Here is a 23872-nt window from a genome sequence, read left to right as displayed (position 1 = left end):
GACTACAGATTTCACCCAGAGGCAGAGCAGACAAAAGACACAACAGTTTCCCGGGAAAGGAAGATGATTCCAGTTTAATTCATTCAACAGAACTCTTCCAAGAATGAGACCAGAAACCTTAACTGCATCTTGGAGGGAGCTGGAAGCTTTCCCATCACAGTGAGGCCAGCTGCTACCATGGGTGCCAGTGCCAGAGCCGCTGTCTGCAGGCACTCTCATGTCTGCTTGGGCCAAGCAGCAATCTAAATTAAGATGATCATCTGGGTCCTCAGGCCCTCAGGGTGAGTACATATTGCAGCAGTTTCAGCCTGTCTCATACCCTCCCTCTGCAGATCTGCAGTGTCTATAGCCAGATTCCCTAACCCCCAACCCCTCAACTTCAGATCTCAATCCCCAGAACAATGTGGGCTTGAGACAGGAAATATTAAAACAGGTTTAGCACTTCCTCCTCCTCCCCCAACAGCAGTGGCATCCTGGTGTTGAGTCATTCTCCAGATTAGGTTGAACCAGCTGGCCACTGGGCTCCCTGTGTGTCACCTGAGTCATCCTCACTCTTGATTAGGCCTAGGGGTCCTCAATGGGCTTCCGCCCTCACCCCTGGGTTGCAGCTCTTTAGTCTAATAACATTCCCACTGTAATTACAAGACTCCTATACCCAAACTTCTTCCTGGGAGACAGTGAAAAATGTTGCTCTTTCTTTCCTTTCCCTTCCTCCCTCCCTCCCTCCCTCCCTCCCTCCCTCTCCTCCTTCCTTCCTTCCTTCCTTCCTTCCTTCCTTCCTTCCTTCCTTCCTTCCTTCCTTCCTTCCTTCCTTCCTTCCTTCCTTCCTTCCTTCCTCCTTCCCTCCCTCCCTTCCTTTCTTTGTTTTTTGAAATGCAGTTTTGCTCTGTCGCCCAGGCTGGAGTGCAGTGGCGCCATCTCGGCTCACTGCAACCTCCGCCTCCCAAGTTCGTGTGAAGAGACCACCAAACAGGCTTTGTGTGAGCAATAAAGCTTTTTAATCACCTGGGTGCAGGCGGGCTGAGTCTGAAAAGAGAGTCAGCGAAGGGAGATAAGGGTGGGGCTGTTTTATAGGATTTGGGTAGGTAAAGGAAAATTACAGTCAAAGGGGGGTTGTTCTCTGGTGGGCAGGAGTGGGGGTCACAAGGTGCTCAGTGGGGGAGTGTTTTGAGCTAGGATGAGCCAGGAGAAGGACTTTCACAAGGTAATGTCATCAGTTAAGGCAAGGACCAGTCATTTTCACTTCTTTTGTGGTAGAATGTCATCAGTTAAGACAGGAACAGGCCATTTAAATATCACTTCTTTTGTGATTCTTCAGTTACTCCAGGCCATCTGGATGTATGCCTGCAGGTCACAGGGGATATGATGGCTTAGCTTGGGCTCAGAGGCCTGACACCGGGTTCAAGCGATTCTCCTGCCTCAGCCTCCAGAGTAGCTGGGCTTACAGGCGCACGCCACCATACCTGGCTAATTTTTGTGGTTTTAGTAGAGACAGGGTTTCACCATGTTGGTCAGGCTGGTCTCGAACTCCTGACCTTGTGATCCGCCCTCCCAAAGTGCTGGGATTACAAGCGTGAACCACCGTGCCCAGCTGTGTGTTACACTTTTTGACCTTGGTTCTCATCTCTTCCTTGGTTCAACCCTCTCCTCTTGCTCTTGACTGTCCTGAAATGGGAGAGTTTCCTGACCCCCCTCACACAGAACATGCAACAGGGGTGTGGCTCATCTGTTCAGCTGCCTTGCTCAAACCCCTAATGCGCAGGGAGCATGCAGATGGGCAGGTCCAAGAGCTGGGGCCAGCACTTTTGGGCTCTGGCCCCATGGTAGCATCTAGGGGTGGGTACCTGCAACTCCCAAAGCCCAAGTGGGAGTGTTACAGTGCTCTTTTAGCTCTGCTGTCTGCAGATGGCTTAAGTGTTAACCAGTTCAGTGCCCTCTTGGTACCCGAAACCTTGTCCAGCATCCAGGAAGAATTAGGTCACATGGACGAAACAAAGGATGGTAAATGCAGGGGACTTTATTGTCAGATGGAGGTGGCTCTCAGCTGGAGGGATGGGGAGTTGAAAAGGGGATGAAGTAGGAAGAATGATCTTCCCCTGGAGTTTGGCTGTCCTGCAGCCAGTCTCCTCTCCAATCATCCCCAGATGAACTCCTCTTGACATTCAGACATTCCTTCTTTTCTCTCCTTCTCTGCCAGGCCCGCTTACTGCCTCTGCTCATCTACTTGTGGAGCATGGGATTTGGGGTTTGTACGGGTATGAGATAGTGGGGCATGGTGGGCCAAAAGGCAACATTTGGGTGCAAAAACAGGAATGTCTGTTTCTATTTAGGGCCATGGGTTTCTAGGCTTGAGGGTGGGGCCTTTGCCAGGGAACCGCCTTCTTCTACCCAGTATTTCCCTGTCTCTTGTCCATATCAGTACCTCTCTCCTTATCTGAGGTTAAGATCAGACGAGGCTTTAGCTCTGTATCTTAGTTTAGTGTTGGGGTCTGGATTTCTAGGGACAAATCTGCCAGAAGCTGGCAGCCTGCCCTGACTTCCAAGAATTACCTGTCCCCAATTTTCAGTGGGCCCTGCTCATGTTTTGGCATAAATTGCAATTCCAGTTGGAGCACCTGGTGCCAACTACTTAGCTGAACCGCTATGTGGAAGGCTGAACTCCTTGCACCTGTGCCTTCTCCAACCTTTCCTATTAGGTTGGCCTGTCCCTCTCTGAAGGGCATGTCTAGTCCTAAGTCTCAGTCCCTTTCCTGCCTACACTGTCCTGCTCCCAATAAACCTCCACACCTCCTGATAAATCCTGGCACAAGAGAAATATGTATGGGAAAGCATCAGCCTCAGAACTTCTTGGGAATTGAGGGGGAGGGAGTGACTGGGAGAAGGGCTAGTCCCAGATCTTAATGCCCACCTTGCTTCTCATTGAGGATTCCGGTTGATAAAAAATACACATATTGTTAAATGAGGATTGCAACATCAGTTCTGTTTGACTTTCTGTAACAATTAGAAGACTAGAGAATATCGCTGGGTTTCTGACCTCCCACTCAGAATTATAGAGGGCCAAGTCTTCCCTACAAGGTGGACTTATCTACCCAGTCCTAGGCTGAGAAGCTGGATATCAATCCTCCCTGCTCTGAGGTGGTCCCACCAAGGGGTTGACCCACAGAGACTGATCCATTGCTCTGAAATAAAGGCTAGTTCAAGATGAATCAGGAAATGGGGAGCATGTAGGAGAAGTGAGGGACCTTGAGTTTTTACCCTGCCCAGTAGAGGAATAGCCAGTGATTATCAAGCTCTCATCAATGTGTCTGATAACCAAAGTCATTCTTCCCTCTTTGGAGTGGGAAAGGTATAGGAATGAGGTAGGTGCTGAAAATTCCCACTCCATCTCTTCCCGCAAATGAAGAAGGTGTTGGTGGAAGCACCTTCCTTTCTGGGTTGTGGAGGAGATGATTCAGCTGAGTCAAATGACACGTGAACAATAGGAACAGCTCTACCTCCCATGAACTGTTGGCTTGCTGTCTTCCTCATGAGTCAGTTTTAGCAGAGTGTGGACAAGAAAATTCCCCTGATGGAGACTGGGTAAACAGTCTACCTCTGTGGGCCACCTCCCTTCCATCCTCTACCCAGTGCAAGTCAAAGCTGCCCATCACTGGGCACTGGGCAGTCAGGGGACTCCTGATGACTGACTCAGAGCAGAGTGATGTCATGATAATCAGGCACAGAAAATCAACTTCCACAAAAGCCTGACAAGTGAGTGCTTTTCTCTGCTCTCAAATCCTTTTCAGAGTGGAAGCTTTCTCCAGCATTCAGGCGGCACCTAACGCTCTATCCTGAGACCACAGAGATAACTAAGATGTGCCAAAGGTTTTGAGGAGAAGGTGACATCAATGCTCTGTGTCAGTTCAGAGGCTAACTGTATGTGTCACAAGTAGCATCTGTGGGTAAGTGGTGGAGAACTTCGGAAAAGACAAACATCTTGGAAAAGAAAACCCTTCCCTTGCAGCCACACACCAGAGACTATTCACAAGAGTCAGCTTCAGTAGTGGGCAATTTCTCATGCACCTGAACAGTTTATGGCTAACCTTGGAAATAAGCAGCCAGGTTGGCTGAATTCCAGCTAAAGAGCAATCAGGTAGGGCAGACAGTCTCAAAGACAATTTCCTTTATGATCCTTGTCTTGATTCTTGATGAAATGGGAACTTTTAAAAAGCTACCATAGGTGTAAGGAGATCTGACTTCATTTTTTACCTTTCAGAAGTTATTTCCTGTAATCATCCAAAGCTTGCCTGGTGTCTCTCATTCCTGGATGCCAGTTTCAGCTTTGTGCAGTGGAGTGCTTTTTTCTACTTTCTGCCTCCTTCCTATGGCGTAATCTTCAAAATGCATCTCTACTCTTAGTGGTTTTTCTCCTCCCGTGGTTCTCAAAGAGTGGTCCCTGGACCAGCAACATCAGCATCACCTGAAAGTTTGCTAGAAATGCAAATTCTCAAGCCTACCCAAGACCTACTGAATCAGAAACTCTGGGGGTAGAGGTCAATAATCTGTGTTAACAAGCCCTCCAGGGGGATTCCAATGCATGCTAAATGTGAAAGCCACTCTTCTAAGGCAACTTATCCTCTTGATTAACTCCTACCACTGATATGCTGGGCCAGAGACCAAATGGTGATCCAATTCTGTTAAATATTTAATCAATAAACAATTAATATTTAAGTTATTTTTGGAGGCTGCTCTGATCACTGGAATCCATGGCTAAAGCCAAGTTGTCTGAAAACTTATTTGTCACAAGCCCTCACAGTTATATTTTATCTTCTTCATGTACTCTAGATTCCATAAAATAATTTGGTATCCTTGGCATAGTTTTCTTTGTCAAATAGCTCTCTACTGCTATAATAAGATCTATTGAGAGAGGCATCAAATGCTTTGTTAACGATCTATTCTATTCACACTAATGAAACCTCCATTGTCCACCAAAATTGGAATGGTGTCAAAGAGTCATCAAGTTTTTCTGAAAGGTTTTTTTGTTCCCCTTATGTGCTACCCAGAGCTTACCTATTTATACCCTATGAGCTCAGTTTGATTAGCTTTCAATGCATTGTCTTACAAGTGAAATTAGATGAATGAAAGGGTTGTTTCCTTTAGGCTCCATCTTCAATGAGTTTCTTCCTGTGTCAGAGACCTTGAGTAACTTTAACATGTCTTCAGGCAAAAGATGTCAGGAAAAACCTGGCAGGAAAGGGAAAACTATGTCTAGTCCCATAATTTTGTCTGTCTTCCTACCTGTACCTTCTGGTTCTTGACTTGGCTTGACTTGGAATTGCACTGCTTTTCCAAATGAAAACTGGTTATTAAAGCCCTTTTGCTTGAATTTCTGTTAGCAGCCCACTTCCCAATGTTTTCTGTCTCTCTGTGCCTCCAAATCTCAGATAAAACCTGATACCATACTCACCTCACGATTCTATTTCAGCAAAATTTGATTGTTTTGGCTTAGCTTTCTCTGACTTCAGTGTGTATCTGAATCAACTGGAGCCCTTTTTACCACACAGATTGCTGGGCTCCACTCACAGAGTTTCTAATTCGGTAGATGTTGGGTGGGCCCAAGAATTTGCATTTCTAAAAAGTTCACAGGTCAGGTTAATGCTGCTAGTTCAGGGACCACAATTTGAGAACCCCTGCTGTACACCGGCACATGGCAATATCTGGATTCTTTCTGATTATTGCAGTCCTGATACCCTTCCATTCTCATTGCAGTGTTTCATGTCTTCCTCTGTTTCGTTCATTCCCAAAGCATCGTATTTCTTGCAGGCTGCCAGGCAACTGTGATCTATTGCTTGGGCAAGAAAAGGTATACAAACTCCACCATTTTCCCATAACTTTTATTTGGTACAGTGGAGTGACCTGGCTCCAGGAAAACAACTTACTTCTTTGCTAAAAGTAAAGTCCTTGGAGGGTGTTAAAACCTTTGCTAAAAGTAAAGTCCTTGGAGGGTGTTAAAACCACACAGTATCCTTTAGAAACTTAATGCAACCCATGGTATTTACTGATGCACACCCAGACATGTGTAATAGGATTATAGATCAGCCTCATTTAAGACAAAGTTTGCTGGGGGAGATCAAAATTACTCCCTGTGGAACCTAAATTAGGTACAAAGCAATTAACTTTAAGCAACCAAAAAATTGGTTCTATAAAAATTCCATTTCAAATCAGTTCTTAACTACAAGCTCATTACCAGGTACCTTCACTAAATAAGAGACAAATAAGTCTCTGGAGATGGAAAATGTGAACTAAATTTTGAGACACCTCATTGAATATGAAAATTGATGAAGTCTTAGATCTAATCTGTAAGAACAAGGATCAGCTATTTCTACAGACTTTCTGACTTTTCAAATCACTTCCACACCCAGAAAGACAAATCTTCTCATTCCTGAAAACAAATACATTTATGTTTCAGTTCCACTGATGGTTCAGTTGGTGCAATATTAAATACACTTGATTTCATTCCGTTTCTCTTTGAGTGTGAGAATTTCAAACAACTTTTATCGAGAGCCAACACATCAGCTCAATAGACTTTTATTTTCACAAAGTGTGTTTCTTTGCTTAGCATATGGTAAGAACTTTATAAGTGTTTGTCAATTAAATATTAATAGATCATTAATTGTTGAATGAATACATTAATGAAAGCTGTTGACTTAATATATGATTATGAATTTAATGTAAGTGCTTTAAAAATTAGAAAATACAGAAAAATATAAAGAAATAAAACAATCATCCATAATCTCACAACCTGAAGCAAACTACTACTAATTTTTGAAACATTTTTCCCATCACATGTGCCTATGTATGTATGTAGGTATATATAGTTATTACCATATTATATATAAAATGTCACATTTTGTGAAATTTACTTTTATAATGGAAATCTGTAGCAACAGAGATGGAGCTGGAGGCCATTACTCTAAGAGACTTAACACAAGAACAGAAAACCGAATACTGCATGTTCTCATTTATAAGTGAAAGCTAAGCATTGAGTGCACATGAACATAACGATGGGAACAACAGACACTGGGAATGGGATCATTAGTTGGGGGAGGGAGGAAGGGAGGAAGGGGCTGAAGAACCACCTGTGGGTATTATGCTTACTACCTTGGTAATGGGATCGTTGAGACCCCAAGCCTCACCATGATGCTATTTACCCATATAACAAATCTGCATGTATATCCTTTAATCTACAATAAAAATGGAAAAAAATTTTAAGTCACATTTGTTAATTTACTTTTTTTTTTTTTTGAGGCAGATTTTCGCTCTTGTTGCCCAGGCTGGAGTACAATGGCACGATCTTGGCTCACTGCAACCTTTGCCTCCTGGGTTCAAGCAATTCTCCTGCCTCAGCCTCCCAAGTAGCTGGGATTACAGGTGCCTACCACCATGCCCAGCTAATTTTTGTATTTTTAGTAGAGACGGGGTTTCACCATGTTGACAAGGTTGGTCTCAAACTCTTGACCTCAGGCGATCCACCCACCTCGGCCTCCCAAAGTGCTGGGATTACAGGCATGAGCCACCACGCCCAGTCTTGTTAATTTACTTTTATAATGAAAATTTCCTGAAATCATTAGCAATTCACTGAGAACATCATTTTCATGGTCATGCAATAGTCCAGTGAGTGAATATTCTCAATTTAATACTTCTACTATTACCAGATATTAGGGTATATCTAATATTATTTCTATGTGCCTAGATAAATATGTTTCTAGAAAAACATTTTATTTATGATTAGAATCTACTTCTTAGAATAAAATCATTGGATGAAAAGATACAAATATTTTTAAAGCTCTTGATACCTATTGAAAAACAAATCGTTTTTCAGAAAGGTTGTACTTGCCTACAAGATTATCAACAGTGTGTGAAAACATCCTCTTTGCTGAACTCTTCCTCACATATCACCTTTAGAGATGTTATGTGGTATGTTTTTAATTTTCCTTTAATCTTTTGCTAGTTAGATTAAACATGGCAAGTTTCACTAGCCATTAGTACTTCCTTTTTATGTGAAATGTCTGTTCATGTTCTTTGTCCATTTTTCAATAGTATCTTAGAATATTTATTGTTCACTTGCATATACTCTTTATACATGAAAGATATCAACCCATCATATATTGTCTCCCATTATGTCAATTAACTTTTAACTTTGTTAATGATTTTTTATATATATACATAAGTTTTGTTCTATATATTTTTCCCATAGCTTTTAAACCTAGAATGTATTTCCTCAGCCATAGACTAGATAATAAAACTCTATTTTTAAATAAAGATTTCTAAATTGGTTTACATGTTAAAATTAGCATTTTAATTTTTCTAAGAAAATATTTGGCATAAAAAGTAAAAACTTTGCTTTCCCAAAGAGGCTAAATAAAACAAACCATGCTTCCCCATTTATGATTAATATATATTACATGTATATATGTATATACTTTATATACAGATAGATATATATAAAAATGTGTGAATATTTGTACATAGATACATGTTTGTATATGTGTATATATACACACATATGTACATATATATGTATATATTTATACACACACACATACTTCTAGTACAGTGTCATCCCTTTTCACTGAATTATTTATCAGCTTCTGCAATTGCATTACAGTTTTAATTATTATAGCTTTACCGTATGTTTTAATAACTAAAGCAAACACCCTCATTACATCACTTTCTAAAGTACTCTTGGCTATGCTTATCTATTCATGTTTTCTCAGATATCCTCAGACTGATTTACTTGTTTTTCCTCAAAAATTTCAATAGAATTGCATTAAAATATGTTTAAAAATTCACATTTCATATTGGGGTATATGATAAATCTATACATTTATTTAGAACTTCTTTTATATTTCTCAGCAAAGTTTCACAACTTTCTTTATATGTATCTTATCCATTTCAGGAAATATGTATCCCTCATTGCCTTATATTTTTATCCTTATTGAAAATAGCATCTTTTCTCCTTGTTACCATTTAGTTTATTTTTAATGGCATACCGAAAAAAAGAACCCTATTAATATTGATGTATTTACTTTGTATTCAGTGACTCCACTGAAGTTCTTTCTTCATTATATTTTTCTCCAATGATTTTCTTGCATTTTCTTTGCAAACATAGAAAAAAATGATGGAATTAACACCATTATGCTCACTGGCAAACTTTAGCAAGTCTTAACTTTTTTCCATATTTGCCTCTACTGTTTCTTTAATAAAACCATAAATGAAACATTATTGACATATTTGAAAACTCTGCATACCCCTCCCTAACAGTAGTCCCTTCTCTTTTTTTCTCAGAGATGTCTATGAATGCAAAGTTACTTTCTGGGCTCATAACCCTCCTTTTTATGGGTTTCTACTTAGTAGTTATGTGTTAGTAAAAACTATCTGATTATTATGTTTTAAAATATTATGAAATTATATTATAGTGTATATGATTTACAGTTTTTCTCAATAAAATACTGTAATATTTATTAATGTTGATATAGTAGTTCTATGTTAGTGATTTTTACGGTTGTATTGAATTTGATTGTGTGAATATGCAACAATGTATTTATCCATTTTTCTTCTGATAGGCCTTTGCTATTGACAATGCTTCCATTCCCACGTGTGGCCTTATGCAAATGTGCAAGAGTTTCTTTAAGACATATGTGGGTATGCTCACCTTCCACATTACTAAATATTGCCAACATGCTCTCTGTAGTCTTTGTACCAATGCAAGCATTCTCCAGATAGCTATCTGAGCAAGCTCTCCTTCCACATCCAACCCTGCAAGAGGTACAGTAAGACTTTTATTTGCCAATCTGAAGGGTGTGGAGTGATATCTTAATTTGTTTCAATATGCATTTACAACAGGCTTTTTTGGTTAAGGGCCAGGTTTGCTCGTTGGGTTTCTTTGGGTTTGTTGTTGTGTGTTTTTCAACCAACCATTCAAGAATGTAAAAACACATTCTTAGCTCTCTGGCTCTGCCACAACAACTTGTAGGTTAGATTTGACCTGCAGGCCATAGTTTGCAGACCCCTTTCTTTGTGAAAACCAGTGAAGTTGAGCATCTTTTCAGAGGATTATCGACCATTTTCTTCTTTTTAACTGAAACACAAATTTTGTGATTTTTGGGGGTGATTTGTCTTTTCTTATGGATTTGTGGGAGTTCTTTGTAAATTCTGAATGAGTCTTTTCTCAGTTATATGTATTGCCACTATCTCTTCCATCCTTTGGCTATTTTTCAATTACAGCACAATCTTCACTAGAAGTCATTTCTTGGGGTTTCTAAGTAGAATTTTGGTCCTCTACAAATAATATATCCTTTCTTTTTATATACACAGTCATTCCTCTTATTTTGATTTCAAGCCTCATTACATTGGCCACAATGTTCAGAGCAATTTAAAATAGTGATGATTATATATGGTTACTATGTTTTATTTTTGATATGTTAAAATGTATGTTGGTCATGTGAGTTAATATGGCTGTTTCTGAGTAAGAACAGAATCAGGCTTTTTGTGCCTTCCATTATGGTAGTCCTTAATCGTTTCAAGCCATGGACTCTCTCTTTGTAGCAAAAGACATTTTTGCATTTTCTGCTAAGCCGATGGGCATTTGTCATTATGTAAATTAAATCCCTGTGCTTTATACTGGATGGTTAGCCCATCTTCAAGATCAGTGGTGAAGAGTCACTAGTAGAAAATGCAGTTTCTAAAGAAACACATTCTTGTAGGTCATGAGTGAATGAGTGAATACATTAACACGTGAAATGAATAACAAGAAGACCTCAGACAGAGCACAGAGCACAGGCATGCCTGGAAGACATTGCAGGCTCAGCTCCAGGACACAGCAATAAACTGAATCACAGAGATTTGGTTTCCCAGTGCATATAAAAGTTATGTTTACACTATACTGTAGTCTGTTAAGTGTGCAAAAGCATTATGTCTGAAAGCAATGCACGTGCTTTAACTACAAATACTTATTGCTAAACGATACTAACAATTATCTCAGCCTTCAGCCGGTCATAACTTTTTGTTGGTGGAGAGTATTGCCTCAGTGTTGATGGCTGCTGACAGATCAAAATAGTAGTTACTAAAAGTTGAGGTGGTGTGGTAAATTATTAAAATAAAACTACAAGGAAATCTGGTACATTGATTGACTCTTTCTTTAAGGAAAAAAATTTCTGTAGTAGGTGATGCTGTTTGACAGCATTTTACTTACAGTGGAACTTCATTCAAAATTGAAGTCAATCCTCTCACTCCCTGCTGCTACTGCTTTAATAACCAAGTTAATTTAATATTCTAAATCCTTTATTGTCATTTTAACAATGTTCACAATGTCTTCTCTAGAAGTAGTTTCCATCTCAGGAGACCACTTTCTTTTGTTCATCCATAGGAAGCAAGTCCTCATCTGTTCAAGTCTGATTAGGAGATTGTAGCAATTCAATATCATCTTCAGGCTCTAGTTCTTCTAACTCTAGTTCTCTTGCTATTTCTACCATACCTATAGTCACTTTTTCCATGAAAATCTTGAATTCCTTAAAGTCGTCCATGAGGATTGGAATAAAATTTTTCCAGACTCCTGTTAATCTATATATTTTTATGTCTTTCCATGAATCATGAATGTTCTTAATGGCATGTAGAACGGTAAATTCTTTCCAGAAGAACCATCAGAGATATCACTATCTATGGCAGCAATAGCCTTACAAAAATGTATTTCTTAAATAATAAAACTTGAAAGTCAAAATTACCCCTGATCCATTGGCTGCAGGTGGATATTGTCTTAGCAAGCATGAAAACATTAATCTCCTTGTATATTTCCATCAGAGCTCTTGCATGACTAGGTGCTTTGTTAGTGAACAGTAATATTTTGAAAGGAATCTTTTTTTGTTCTGAGCAGTAGGTCTCAACAATAGGCTTAAATATTCAGTAAGCCATGCTGTAAATAGATATGCTGTCATCTAGGCTTTGTTGTTCCACTTATAGAGCACAGGCAGAGTAGACTTACCATAATTCTTAGTGCCCTACAATTTTTGGAGTGGTAAGTGAGCATTGGTTTCAAATTCAAATCATCAACTGCCTTAGCCTCTAATAAGAGAGCCAGCCTGTCCTTTGAAGCCAGGCATTGACTTCTCCTCTCTAGCTATGAAAATCCTTGATGTCATCTCCTTCCCAAATAAGACCGTTTTGTCTACACTGAGAATCTATTGTTTGGTGTAGCCACCTTCATCAGTGATCTTAGCTGGATCTGAATAACTTGCTGCAGCTTCTTCATTAGCAATTGCTTCTTCACCTTGCACTGTCTTTGTTTCATTTTTTTTTTTTTTTTTTTTTTTTTTCAGATGGAATCTCGCTCTGTCTCCCAGGCTGGAGTGTGATGGCATGACACCTTGCACTTCTATGTTACGGAGATGGCTTCTTTCCTTAAACCTCAGGAACCAAACTCTGCCAGCTTCCAACTTCTCTTCTCCCACTTTCCTCACCTCTCTCATAGAATTAAAGAGAGTTAGGGCTCATCGAACTGAAGGGAGTTAGGACTTTGCTCTGGAATAGGGTTTGGCTTAAGGAAATGTAGTAATTGTTTTGCTCTATTCAGATTGCTCAAACTTTCTCCATATCAGCGATAAAGCTGTTTTGCTTTCTTATTTTCTTTGCGTGTTCACTGAAGTAACACTTTTCATTTCCTTCAAGAACTTTTCTTTGCATTCACAACTTTGGCTAACTGGCAAAGGCCTACCTTTAGGACTGTCTCACTTTTGACATGCCTTTCTCACTAAGCTTAATCATTTGTAGCTTTTCATTTAAAATGAGGAACATGCCACTCTTCCTTTCACCTCTTTCCCTTTGCTTCCTTTCACTCTTCCTTTCACCTAGAGACCATTGTAGGGTTATTAGTTACCCTAATTTCAATATTGTTGTCTGTGGGAATAGAGAGGCCAGAGGAGAAGGAATGGCCAGTCAGTGGATAAGCAAGTATACACACAACATGAATGGATTAAGTTTGCCATCTTATATGGACTCACTTCATGGTGTCCTGAAATAGTCAATAGTAACATCAAAGATCACTGATTACAGATCACTATAACAACAGATATAATAATGAAAAAGCTTGAAATATTGTGAGAATTACCAATACGTGACACAGAGACACAAAGTGAGCATATACTGTTGGAAAAATGACACAAATAGATGTGCTTAATTCTGGGTTGCTACTAGCCTTCAATCTGTTAAAAAGAAAAAAAGCAATATTTACAAAGCACAATGAATCAAAGCACAAAAAAGGTACTACATTTAGAAGGAGGCTTATACGGCTGAGGTTTATAAAACATGGAAGAATATTTTGTAAAACCAAATAAGTGATATACAATGGTAAGTTATTATTTAAGTTAGCAGCAACCGTGATCACCATACTATCAATATCTCCGTGGGAAACTTCTAGCTGCAAGGTATTTTAAAACTCTCTTGAACTTCTCCATGGGTACAACTGTGAGGAAAATTGGGATCAGGTTGTTTATTGTTTTGCATGTGGCAGGTTTTCCAAAACTACTTGAGTCTGAGAACCATGTTATGAATCTTTATGTTTTTCATGTGAATTACATAATAATGACCCATGGAACTAGCTTGATAAATGTTTAGAAATTGAAATCATTGAAGTGGGAGAATTTCTAAAGAATCCTGGGCTCAAAAATGATTCACTCAGCAGGGAAATACAAAGGGAATCATGTTACTTCTTCAAACAGATAAGAGGCTCTGCCAACACTGTGCTACCTGTGTTTCCAGAATCTGCTGGTAAAATCTCTTTTGTCTGGGACCTAGAAAGAGTGAAGAAGGGAATATTAGAACTCAAGTTGCAATTCCCAAAAACGTACTTTGCAAATCACAAACTGAAGAAGCTGACACCACTACTTACCTTATGGGGGCAGGTGGGAAAAAGTGTGCTTGTTTTTGAAAGGTGACTTCATTCCAGCTTTATTACCTCTTGTAACTCTACTGTTGAATAAGAAATAATACAGTGAATTATAATAGCTCTGTCTGGAGACTATCTTCAGCCTAAAAATATTGCTACATTCTAATGACAGTAACTTGAGGTCTATTCTGGAAAGACAAGACATACATCTAGTGCTCCTGTTCCTGCTCCTGCTCCCATCCCCACCTCCACCCCCATCATCTCATGAACACCTTTCCTGGCATCTACACAGAGACCTTGTCAGGATTTAACCACCTCATACACCTTTCCCCTGGACATTTTTTACCCCCTAAATGTTCCCAGACTGCTCTTTGAGTAGGTTTTCTCTGTCCTTTATCACTGCCTCTCCCTTGATATTGATGAAAGGGACCACCTCGTAAGATGCATTTTGGCTGGACAGCTCCAGCTCCCTGGGGACCTCACAATGAAGAGAGTGTTTGACTCTATAATTTTATTACAACCATTATTCACCTTCAGGGCACAGAAGCCAGGGAGGTGTGCTGGGACCTCAGGAGCCACTGACAAGTAGGCAATCGTGTCATTGGTTTAACTTTCAAAAGCCTGAAGACACAAATACACTGCCTATCTGGTGGCTCAGGCCATCAGTGTCATAGCAGGTCTATTACAGATAAAAGAAACTTGTGACACTATGTCTGTCAAGCTGGAGAAAATGGTGCAGAAGGACAACTACACCAGATGAGGAAGCACATGGAGGGGTGCACACAGCAATTTTTCTCTAGGGGGAGACTTTTCTAAGAAATACCACCACAAGAGGGGAGAATATTGGAAAAGTGTGACATACAAAGCACTGGAAATGATTCACAAAATATGGGACAAGTGATAATGAAAAAACAACAGAGTCATTATTCTCTGACCCTGGGCCATAAAACCCTCTGATTTTCCAACTCTCCCTGCTTTGGGAAACAGAAAGTAGAGAGGTGATAGATTATACTGCGACATTGACCTCTTTCAAATATTCAAAACAAAATCCCTGCTTTTTCTTTCAGAGAACAGGCTGGGTCAGGGCATCTGTGTTTAATTGTGTCCACCTTATTCTCTGTTTAGGTGACCAATTGTCGTTAACTTCAGATGTTTTGCCTTGAGGAGAGTGTGCAAGAATGAAAAGAAAACACCATCAGAATCATGTGGACCCACATTCATCCCTCCCTTCACCCCTACTGGGAAGGAATCCAGAAGGCTCAAAGATGTGGAAAAAGCTACCAGAAAAACAGTACCTGGGACAGAGGGTAGAGATTCCTATGGCAGAAATGTGACTACTTTTAATCTTTCTTCCATCATCTCAGCTTTTAAATTTCTCCCTAGAGAACCTTTCAGTAGTAAGATTCAGAGGTGCGTGTTAGGGTGTCAGGTGCACCCTGTGTTCCAGAGGTAGATAGTACAGGCTCCCTTGTCTGGAGGCAAAGCAGGGCCAGAGTTGGCAGGTTCAGTTTCAAGGCTTTGGGAAAGCAGTGGCCCAGCAGTATCTCTTTTGGCTCTTGGAAGCAGGAATGCACACTTGATTCAGGCTGGGAGCAAATCCCTGTTTCATCTTTCAGGAATATCAGGAGTGTGGCAGCAGGTAACAGGGTGCTTTGCAGAACAAGCAGAGAGGCGTACACCTCAGGGCACACCCCAGGGAGCCATAGTGTCCCAGTGTGGAGGCAGAAAGGTAGAAAGGGGACATTGGAGAAGCTTAGAGTAACCTTGTGAACTTTAGCCTTAAATCAGCTGACTGAGCAGGGTCTTCTCTTAACCCTGTTCAGGATGAGGCTATGCCTGGGGTTAAAAAGAAAAAGCCTCCAACTCTTTTGCATTAGCAGCTATGAGGATGGAAAAAATTATAGTGATGGTGTTTGTTTTTTCGTTAACAGGTTAACCTGACCATTTCGGGAATGTCATGAAGTATTTTTCTAAGATAAAATTTTTACTGAGTAATACTTGTGCCACTACTTAAACCATTACCTTAAATTGTTTTCTAATATAAATAATTCTGGGATGAACACCTATGAATATATATTTTCTCCCATCACTGAAGTGAGATTGCTGAATCAAAGGATGGAAGGTTTTGAAGACTCTGGATACAGCTTTCTAAGTTCCTTTCTAGAAAATTGGGTTAACAAAAGCTCCCACCAGCAAAGCAGAAGAAGACTGATAAATTTGTTCTTGTGACTTTCTCAGGATGTTGAATTTGGAGAATTAACACCTGCTGATCCTGGACTTCTGAGAATGGGTGTTTATGGGATAGGATGGGAAGGTTATCCAGCCTCCTTTAGGGAGGTCATTACCTCCAAATAAAAAAGAAAAATTGAGGTCACACTAGATGTACATACACATAAAAAGTACGATGAGGAAATGAACTTCAAGTAGGAAATCAAGCAGGAAAGAAGCCAATGATGGACTAATCTCTCAAAGTAAATTGTTCTGGGAGCTCCAAGAGAAGGCATAGGGGGTGTGTATCCAGCACCTGATGCCAAGACAAGCTTTGCTCAGATGATGACAGCACACAGCCTTTTCACTCCTTTTGGGTTGTGTCCCTTTCTTCATTATTCTTTTCTCCACTTAACATTAATTGAGCACATGGTGTCAAGCACTGTGAAACAAAAGGGGGTGCAAAAGTGAGGAGTTCTCAGTTCAGTGTGTCTTTGAGTAAAGATGGGACTAGGAGTAGATCCCAGATGTGCTAACAACAGTTCCAGTATGATACCGTGTCTCTGCAGACCAGAGCAATTATCCCAGCATAAATTTAGGAAAGACTTCTGAGATGAGGACACTTGAAAGTAGTGGAGGCCAAATCATCTTTGTTCACGAGGAAAAAAAGAGAGAGGGCATTCCAGAAAAGCACGTGCTAAAGCATGGAGAAGTCAATGAGTCACATATGTTTGGGATTGTGGCAGCATAGATCATGGTAAAGGTGGGGGCAAGGGGACAAAAAAGGTCAAAGGCACAGTGACAAGAAGTGAAACTGTGAAATGAGTCAGTTTCTATTGCAAAGTCTTTGTATTCCATTCAAAGAGCTTCAGCCTGTCCTGCAGGAATGAGGAAGCCAGGGAATGTCTTAATAGATGCCATTTATATAACCCATATTTCTGGTATAACTGGTGGCAGAGGAAATGGGCTGGAAAAGATGAGAGCCTGGAATGGAAAATGACTAAAGTCATGACATGAAGACATCGACATGCATAGATTTTGTGGCTAAACACATTTTTTTAAACAGAGGCAGAAGGAAGAAAGTGTACGGCAGAAATGACCAGAGACCGCAGATGAGCTCATGGCAGACAGTGATGAAGTTTGAATCCAAGGTAGCTGTCATTGCAGAGAATGAAACATGGCCAAGAACTTCCTAAATATTAGACTAATGTCATTATTGTTTCCTTACCTATGACAGCTGATGAACCAGCGTGATCTATGATCTTTCTGGGTATTTTATTAAGTTTTCATCACTGTGCTGCCTTTGCAATCCACTTGCCTCAGGGAACATTTGAGATTTGAATTTGAAAATGACATTCACAAAATTAGATATTCTTCGTGTGTGTGTGTGTGTGTGTGTGTGTGTGTGTGTGTGTCTTTTTTTTTTTTTTTTTTTCTTTTCTTTTCCTAGCTCCAAACTATCTTCAAATAAAGGGTTATAAAGTATGGAGTCTTCGAGTCCTTTAGCCATTAGCTATGACATAGCTAATTTTTGTTCCCCAAGCAAATATGTCAGAAATGACTCCCTGTTTCTTTATTATTTGCAAATATATGTTCTTTTATCCCACCCCTTGGGGAAAGAAGAGCCTGCTTGTATGGGCCTTAGGCCCAGGCTCTCAGAAAGTTAAGAAGGCTTTGGAGGGTATTCTGAGGGCAGATAAATGGACAAAATAATAGTGCAAGGAAACCGTGTTGGAGAAAATTCAGTAAGGCAAGAAGCACTGAGGAGTTCGAACCAGGAAGAAGTCCAGCGAGAGCTCTGGCAATGTGAAACCAGGAAGTGACCTTTAGTTAATCAAGTACCGAAGATGAGAAGGCAGAGAGAAGACTCAAACAAAAAAACTGATAACAATCATTCTGAAAAGGGAAATTCTAGTTCCTTGTTCTCTCTTCTTATCATATGATTTCTTAGGCTATTCCTCTGTATCGCTGGATCACTGGAGGAAACATGAAAAATTTAATTAATGACTTGAACATTTTCATGTAGGCAGAGGTTTGGTTTCCTGTAGATAAGACATCTGGTTAATTAAATGAACTTTCTCCTTTTCATCCATGTTATGACACTTGTATATTATGTGGCCACATGGTATTTACTAGCTCACTTCCATCTCTATAATTTGCTTTGCTCCATGTTATTTGGTCTGGACCAGCAACTGTAAGACATCATGTCTACCTCATCAGCTATGTCTGCCCCCAGTCAAAACCAACTGTGGGCCTCTGACACCTTTATATTGTTCATAGCTTGAGACTCTAGCCCCTCCCTGTAGCCAGGCTTACGCTTTCTTCCTGCTTTAAATTCCTGCTTTTAACCTTGCCCACAATTGGGATTTTCCTGTAGGTCACACTAAGTCCACAACTCATGAAGTGCTGTTCAGTGAGCAGAGTTTCCTGTGGTATCCCAGATGACAGTTGAGCATGTCTCACTATGGCAATGATTTCCCATTGATTTCCCAAATCCAAGTTGGGGACATTTCTAGAATCTCATGACATAGGCAGACCCCCTACTACTGGCTCTTCCAAATTGTGAACATGTAAGTCATGCCACAACCCACTTAGCAAATACCTGAGTGGTCTCAGGGCTGTGTCCTTGAATGGATTACACTGCTCTGGGATGTTCCATAGGATAAAAAAGTCACAAGAGAAGAAGAAAAAGTCTGGAGACTTGGAGAACAAAATGCCATAGAAACAAGAGTCTCTTCATTATCAGGAACTCCATAGCTGAAATCTGCTTCCTTAAACTCTCAACCCAATGCCCTATCCCCAGCTGCCAATCCAGCAAGAACACATTTGTACAAATGTGACCTGGGCTCACTCCTTGGGTGGAACTTGCTAGAAATCTCAAGCAGTGAACAGTTTCTGAAAGCTTAAGAATACCCATTTTAACTTTACCTCAAAAAGGTTAAATGATAGCGTAATACGGACAGAGAACAGCCGCTGGGAAATGTGCAAGAAGTAAGCTCTCTTTTTGTTTTATTCAGATATGAGTTTTCATTTCACCAGACCCCAGTGGATCTGATCCAATGACCTAGAGATTCATGAGATTGAAATTACCCTGGTAAACAACATGATCTTTCTAGGATTCCAGGCATTCCTGGTACTAAAAAGCCTCCTAAGCTATTGACAATTTTTTTTAATTGTGGGTAAACTACACATAACATACAACTCAACAATTTAACTATTTTTAAGTGTACAGTTCTGTGGCATTAAGTAACTTCACACTGTTGTGTGACCACCACTGTCAATCATTTTCAGAACTTTTCTTCCCAAACTGAAACTCGGTACCCTTTAAACTCTAATTCTCTATTTCCCCTTTCACCTCTCAGCCCCTGCCCACCATCCTGCTTTCTGTCTCTATGAATTTGACTACTCTGGATACCTCACAGAAATGGAATCATATAGAATTTGTCCTTTTGTGACTGGTTGATTTCACTGATAATTCTTAACTATTATAACATTTTCCTCAGTCAACTTGTTTGTATGTCACATAGATCCAGATATACTCTTGGTGTTATTGAGGGTCCCAACAGCCCTTTTCAATAATATTGTACATCAGAAAATCAGCACGTATGTGTTGAATTCCTACTATATGTTTAGTTATAAAAAAAATAAGAATTTTGAAGAATAATCATTATCTCTCCCCTTAAGAAAATTCTAATTTTGTAGATGTGGAGGCAAAGTGGATGCACATAAAATAGTAGTAAACAGCATATATGCACATGTATGCAGACACACACACCTATTCACATGTAGGCATCTGACCTCACTACTTTTATGTGGTAATGATGACTGGCATAGGCAATTACAGAGATAATTCTAAAAAATCTAATCTATCTTGGGTAAGTCCAAGAGCATCTTGGGACACATACCCAGCAAATTGGCTTTTAGGAATTCTTTACTGGGGTCAGTGGTTTGGGGCAAAGTTTTCACTTATTGTTTTGTAGGGGGTTAGTGGTCTCACTATATTATCCAAGTTGGTCTTAAACTCTTGTCCTCAAGCAATCCTCCCACCTCAGCCTCCCAAAGCACTGGGATTACAGGCATGAGTCACTATACCTGGAAAATTTTCATTAAACAAAATCTAAATAAGTATTAACTATCCAGGGATTTTTTTTTTTTTTTGAAAGAAATGGAAAGTAGGAACTTAACTCACACATCTCTCTCTCGATGTGCCTATTCACTTTAGATATTTCACTGAATCCTGCTAAAAAGCAGTCAGCTATTTGCCATCTGTACGGAACAGCTGCAATTTCCTTCCTATCCAAGCACAACATTTTATTATAGAGAAATTGGCATATTGTTTTTGCCATGTGCTTTTTGCATATTCCTCCCCATGGCTAGACTAATCAGGAAAGAAGTATCTTCGTGTCCCAGCTCGTAGCTAGGTCAGGTGAATACAAGTGACATCATGTGTATCCTCTTCACCAAGTTAGCATTAAGTTGCCTTGCCAAACCCTTGAAGCTTCTTATGTGAGACATCTGTGCCCAATGTTATTTATGAATAGGAGCAAAATGTATAAATATCCATGGGACTTCCTGTTAAATGTACCACGTTGAATGCAAATATTTATCTCTGCTCCTTCTGAAATTTTATTAAAATGAGAGTAGAAAAAAATAGAAGAGTACAAATCAACAAGGAGGAAGAGAACAAGAAAGATGATCCCACCAAATAAGAAATGTCAACAAAATTTTGGAATCTGGAAATAGATGAATGACTGGTAATTATTTATCAGAGCCCAGAAAGAATATTGAGGAGGGAGGCAAAAGAAAAATGTCAATGTGAATTTCAGAACCCTGTAAACGTTTAGAAATTTGGAGGCAGTAAGTACTCTGAAGTTAGAGGAAGTATGGGGCTTAAAATAGAACATTAGTTAAAAATCTGTGTAATGAAGAGTTAGATTTCCAATCCTCTTTCTATCTCTGACCACCAGTCAATTAACCCTTCTTCACCTGGGCAGGAGAGTGGAGGCTCTTTTTCAGGGAAATTTAACCTGAAAGGCTCTACTTGAGCACCTAGTCATGGCAGAAAATAGTGGGGAAAATGCCAGCCTGGAAATGGGACAATTAAGTGACAAGTTAATTATGGTGAGCCCTGGTTCCCAGAATACTGGCTGCCAATCTTATACTCCTCCAGAAAATGATCAGAAGATTACTCCTTGTAGAAAGAGATACACGGGCCCAGCATGCTTGTAGATACTAGTATGTGTGGTTCTCTCATAAAATGACTGTCCCCATCTTGTCACTCTATGGTAAAGCCAGCTGAACCAAAAATTCCCAACTCCCACCCTATAAACATTCTTAGAGATCCTAAATCCATTTTTACTCTCTGTCTCTCCTTTTTCAGAATTTGATTTATTATACACAGAGTATTATGTTTATTTTAAGTAATCTGAAAATTATATAAAATCATGAAGAAGAAAATAAAATCAACTATATTTCCACCTTTTATAAATAATAATGGTTATATATATCATCTAGATGTTTTCTATATATGTATATATCATAAATATTTTCAATAGATCTCTATTTTGATACAATCAAGTCACAGTTTTTGACTTAATAATATATCATTAACATCTTTACTTGTCACAAAATATATTGCAATAACATTATTCCATATAGCTGAATAACATTTCTCAGGTGGGTATAACCATAATTTATCCTGTTAGTCCCTCGATGTTAAACATTTGTATTGTGTCCCTTTTTCAGTATCCTAAACAACACTGAAATAAACATAGATCTTGGCAAACATGACTATGTCTTTAAGATTATTAGAAGTAGAATTGCTGGCTCCAAGGGTACACTATTTCTCAAAACTTTACTGAATTTAACTGAAATGTTCTCCTGAACATCTTTCTCAATTCATAGTTCTATCAGCAATGTATGAGAGTATCCTTTTCCCATCCTTGCCAACATTTGGAATCATCACTAAAAGAACCCCCCAAACAAACAAAAATCCTTAACAATTTGATGCTAAATACGGCATCCTATTGTTTACATGTATATTTGATCACTATTTTAACATTTTGAAATGTTGCTAACTACTTATATTTTGAAAATTGCTTATCTATAGCACTTATTTCTTCTTATTGGGACACTTGTCCTTTCTTACTGATGTCTTCATGACTTTTAGATATATAAGCATGGACCATTATTGTATCATATATAAGAAATATTTTCTCTGTTTGGGAATTTTTCTCCCTAACTTTGTGTCTGCTTCTAAATCTTATTTTTAGTGACTCATTCTTGAATATAAAGAGAGAACCAAGAATCATCAGACATGTGGAGAAATGATGTAACATTAAAAGTGATATCAAAACAAAGAAACAAAAAAATGAAATAAGAAATTGAGAAATGCAGTGGACTGAATGTTTATCTCTCCCCAAATTCATATGTCAAAACCCTAACCCCCAATATGGTGGTATTAGGAGGTGGGGCCTTTGGGAAGAAATTAGATCATGAGGATAGATCCTTTATAATTGGAATTAGTGCCCTTATAAAAGAAACTCCAGAGAGCTCTCTCTTCTTTTTCTGCTATGTGAGGATACAAGAAGATGGCATTCTGCAACCCAGAAGAGGGTTTTTACCAGAACCTGGCCATGCTGACAGATTGATCTAGGACTTTCACCTCCAGAACTATGAGAGATAAATTTCTGTTGTTTGTAAGCCATTTAGTGTATGTTACTTTGCTATAGCAGCCTGAACTAATACAGAAAGAAACTAAGAAAATGAAAGACAGGAATAAAATCTCATGAAATTATGAAGAAATTATGGGTCTCAGAGAGAAAAGATAGTGTATTAATGAAGAAAGAGATGCTATAAAAAAACACAGAATATGATATAGAGAAGCTAAGAACATAAAAAACTCTGTACCGTACTTTCAAGAGAGCAGTTGAAAGATTATGGTAATAAAAGCACACCAGAAAGTGGAAGAAGAAGAAAAACAGAAGAGAAAAAGTAGAAAATTTAACTAATGGGAGTTCCAGAAAGAGAGAACAGAGAAGGCAGAGGGGAGTTAATTATTAAAGAAACACACACACACAAATTTCATGAGATTGAAAGGCTTTGCTAAGAACTCAGACATAAGAAGCACACCTACCTTTTGATTAACTACACATTATCAGCTTTAAGACAACAGTCAGTAGATAAGTAATTGCTTTGCGATGGAAAAAATATCACTTTAGGCTCACACTTGTTGAACCAGCTACACTAGTCCAGAGGCTGAGACAAGACGATTGCTTGAGTCCAGGAGTTCGAGGCTACAATGAGCCATGAAAGTGCCACTGCACTCCAGCTGGGTGACACAGTAAGACCCTATCTCGAAATAAATAAAAATAAATCACTTGGTTTTTCTTAACTAGAGTATGAAACTCTGTCTGGAAGCTGTGGAGTTGGGGGCTCAGAAGAGAGGACAATGTTCTTCATTCATTGCTTTCATCATATCAAACATTTCCTATTCTCTCTTTCTTCTCACGTTGAGTCTCACCTTCATCCTAACTAATCTAGTCATTGTATCTGAAGAGCTGTTTCTTATCAGTCATGATAAAAAACAATGCTCCACAAGTTTAAAGCAAAGACAACACATGATTGGAAAAAATGATGAATCTCCTTTTTTTCCTCTTTGTTTTGTTTTCATAGATTACTACTAATATAAAAAGCAAGTCTGGGCACCATGGTTTATGCCTATAATCCCAATACTTTGAGAGGCCA

General features: G+C 39.3%; 1 long non-coding RNA gene across 1 annotated transcript; it reads left to right on the top strand.

Moving 5' to 3' along the window:
* The first annotated feature begins 32 nt into the window (after positions 1-32).
* LOC115899210 lies at positions 33-16105 on the top strand. The gene is made up of 3 exons (XR_004058920.1): positions 33-281; positions 3786-3941; positions 15044-16105. It is a non-coding gene; the product is annotated as an uncharacterized LOC115899210 (long non-coding RNA).
* The last annotated feature ends 7767 nt before the right edge of the window (positions 16106-23872 follow it).

This window comes from Rhinopithecus roxellana, chromosome 8 (genome assembly GCF_007565055.1).
Source record: "Rhinopithecus roxellana isolate Shanxi Qingling chromosome 8, ASM756505v1, whole genome shotgun sequence".
NCBI classification, from domain to species: domain Eukaryota; kingdom Metazoa; phylum Chordata; class Mammalia; order Primates; family Cercopithecidae; genus Rhinopithecus; species Rhinopithecus roxellana.
The sequence above is the reverse complement of the archived record's forward strand: the minus strand, read 5'-3'. Positions and strand labels throughout refer to the sequence as shown.